Source organism: Bactrocera dorsalis, chromosome 6, assembly GCF_023373825.1.
Source record: "Bactrocera dorsalis isolate Fly_Bdor chromosome 6, ASM2337382v1, whole genome shotgun sequence".
Classification (NCBI taxonomy): Eukaryota; Metazoa; Arthropoda; class Insecta; order Diptera; family Tephritidae; genus Bactrocera; species Bactrocera dorsalis.
In genome coordinates, this window is record NC_064308.1 from 21,096,248 (window position 1) to 21,100,190 (window position 3,943).

The window sequence follows — 3,943 nt, forward strand, 5'->3', positions numbered from 1 at the left end:
TCACGGCCCATACTATTGCTAAAAGTTCTTTTTCGATAGTAGCGTAGTTTGTTTCATGATTATTTAGTGTTCTTGATGCATATGCAATGGGGTGACCATCTTGAGACAGAACTGCTCCTATTGCAAAATTACTAGCATCAGTTGTAATCCTAAATTGTTTATTAAAATTAGGATATCGTAATATAGGTGAATTTGTAACTATATCCTTTAATTTTTCAAACGCTGCAATAAATTGTGGGTTGTATATATTTATTGTTTGTCCTTTTTTCAGATATTGCGTCATAGGATGTGCAATTTTTGCATAATCCTTAATAAATTTCCTATAAAATCCTGTCATACCTAAGAATGATTTTATTCTTTTTGTAGTATTAGGTATCTTTAGGTTTTGTATGATTTTAACTTTGGCTGGATTTGGCTTAATTCCTTCTAATGTTAAAATATGGCCCAAAAATTGAGTTTCTTTCTTGAGAAATGCACATTTGTCCACTTGTATTTTTAACTTTGCTAGCCTTAAGGCTTCGAATATTTGCTTTAAATTAGTTAAATGCTCTTCTAAAGAAGTGCCAAATACTAAAATATCATCCATATATACGACGCATATTTTATTAATATGTTCTTTAAGGACTCTATTCATCAACCTTTGAAAAGTTGATGGAGCATTTTTTAATCCAAATGGCATTCGAATAAATTCGTAGTGACCAAATGGTGTTGAGAAGGCGGTTTTTCTTCTGTCTTCCTCTCTAACAGAGATTTGGTGAAAACCTTTGGCTAAATCCAGGGTGGTAAAGTACTGTGATCTACCTAGTTTGTCTAAGATTGAATTTAGGTTTGGAATTGGAAATTTGTCATCCACGGTAAATTCGTTTAATTTTCTGTAGTCGATGACAATTCTATATTTCTTTTTCCCTGAATTGTCTGCTTTTTTCTCTACAATCCATAAGGGACTATTGTAAGGTGAATTGCTTTCTTTAATTATTTTCTGTTGTAGCATTTCTTCAATTTGGCATTTTATCTCTTCTTCATGGATTTGAGGATATCTATAAATTTTGGAATATAAAGGCTTACAATTTGTTGTTATAATTTCATGCTGTACCTCATTGGTGCATGATAGTTTATCTCCTTCTTTAAAGAAAAGGTCTTCGAAGTCATTGAGCAGCCTTAAGGTTGCTTGATGTTCTTCTTTATTCAAATGGGAAAAATTGAATTTATCTTTTAAATAATTTTGTTTAGTATGTTCCAAATTGCAAACATTTTCTATGTATTTGGAATAGTTAAATTCTTCGAAATAAATTTTATTTTTTAAAATTTCAACGTAGTTTTCCGCACAATTAATTTTTGCTTGTAAAGGTTTTAAGAAATTTTGGCCTATTATACCTGAAAATTTTGTGTTTGAAAAGTTCAATAGTTTCCATTGAAGGGTACCAAAGCATCCAAATTCTTTTGGAAATGGTGTGGTTACTACACTTTTTATTTGATTTACCCCGTTTAAAGTTTTGTATTTTATAGGATATTTCATTGTTATTATGGGATAATTTTCCGATAATATCCCTTCTTTTAATATGCTAGTAGTTGATCCTGTATCTATAAGGCAACTAATTTTAGTTTTTCCTATCGTTATATTTATTATGGGGAGTTTTGTTCTTGAGGCGTTATTAAAAAATTTACTTCGTTTTCCTCAAGTACACCTATTTCCATTGGTTCAGGTGTTAGTGTGGTATTATTGTTGTTAGTGCTTCTACGCGAAAATCTGGTATTATTGCTACTATTTCCTCTGCCGTAATTTTGCGCAAAATTGTGTGAATACTGTTCATTGTGACGTGTATTAGTATTTTGTGTGTTTTGGTAATTTTGGTTATACATATTAGTATTTGGTTTAATTCGTGTAACTGAGCTGTTCCTATTTGTGTTTTGATCAGTATGAAAATATTGCATTTTATTCATAATAAAATTTTGTTTGCTTGAGTTTTTTCTGTGTGTAATGTGTATAGTTCTAGTGTCGTCTAAAGCTTTAATTTTTGAATATTTATTTATAATATCATTAAGCGAACAATTTTCATTTAAATGTGATCTCATAGGTACATCAATTTTTTCAATTAATAAACTGACTAGGTCTTTATCTACCCTATCTGGCCTATAAATATAAGGCTTATCTTCGTCAAATAAATATATTTGATTTATTTCAAATTTAGCTTTTTGAAAATAAGAAAATAACTCTCTTAAATTACTTACCTTTATATTTCGGCACTTATTAAAGATGTCGCCATATGTAGTTTTTGGCCTTCCTTGTTGTATTAGTTTGGTTTTGATTTCCTGCCATGTTGGGTTGTCGCCTAGTTCCTGTACATGTCTTCCTGCATCTCCCAGGATTTTTTCATTGGCTATTATTGTTGTCGCCAGGTTCATCAACTGTTGGTTGTTTTGTGGGCATAAGTTGATAATGGCTTCTACTGATTTAATAAATGCCATTATATTGTGCCCTTCGTCCAAACACTTCAGCTGTCTAAACTGCTGTAACAGCTCTTTTGGGTTTAATAACGATTGTGTCTGCATTCCGTTCTCGTATTGAAGCCTCATTTGGTTGATTGCTTCCTCCTGTTGCCTGATGACATTTGCCATTTGCTCCATTTGTTGTTGTTGATTGCTGCTTTGTCCATCCCTTTCATCAAGGTTTCTGTTAGCGTCGAAGCGGCTCATGTTTTATTTTATATTTTTTTTTTTATATGTATATATTTTCTCCCAACTTTGAAACACTGCGTTTTCGTTTTTAATGTCACTTATTTATTTTATTCACTATTTTTATACTCTATCGTTCGAGTATATAATTCTGTTTGTTAATTTCCAAAACGGTTCGTAACACTCGGAAGAAAACGTCGAATTGCCGAAAAATATATGTATATGTCTTTTATAAAAACTCTTTTATTTAAATAAATTTTAAATTAGGCTTAGGGTTCGCTTTATCTTAAGATAAAGTTCCGTTGACTGCGCCAATTATGTAGAATAAGGTCGAATTGAAAAAAACAAGCTTAAGCTGTTATGTTATATCTTCCTTTATTCACTTGAATCTTAAGACTGACTTAACAATAATTTCGTTCTTAAAATGAAACCTACAATATTGATCAAAATAATCGAATATGAACAAAATCATATACATACATATGTAATCTTTTAATACTTATCCAATTACATTTATATTTATGTGGCTTAAGCAGTTTTTAAGTGGACATACAAATAATTCAGTGCATTGACATTTATGTGGCTTAAGTACAAATATTCCTACGTAATTTGATATTACTTTGACTTTTGCTTATAAAAGTAAAAGTAATAACATTTCATGTAGTACTCATAAATTTGAGTTCGGTGACATGAAATTTGAGCCACAATGTTTACATTGCAAGTATCGTTGTTTAATTTTTATGAAGCAACGACACTTGCATTTTCGTTATACACATTTATATGAGTGTCAAGTTAAATCAAGCCGACAAATAAATAAATGTGTTATACAGTAATGTTGTTGGGTTGATTTAAGTATTTTCTTATTATTTCATCTACGTTGGAGTTTTCATTACATATTGTTGTTTGTGGAACTATATATGTAACTCCTCCACCCCTAGACGAAGGATTCTCCTGAATTCTTTTTTTATTTCTTTTACAATGATTGCACATTAATATTATTACAAATAATATTACTATTAATATTACCACTGTTGGTGTACTGTATGTTACAATTTTATTTTTGTATTTTATTTCTTCTATTTCTTTTAGATTATGTATCGACGTTAATTTTAATTCTTCTAAAGTTAGAGTGGTATTAAAAGTAATATTGTTAGATATGATTTTATCAATAAACATTTTGTAATTATTTGAAAATTTTTGGTTTGCTAATTCTATTGAACAGTTGTTGTATTTTATTACATAATTTCCATTTAATTGTAATGCTTCTGAG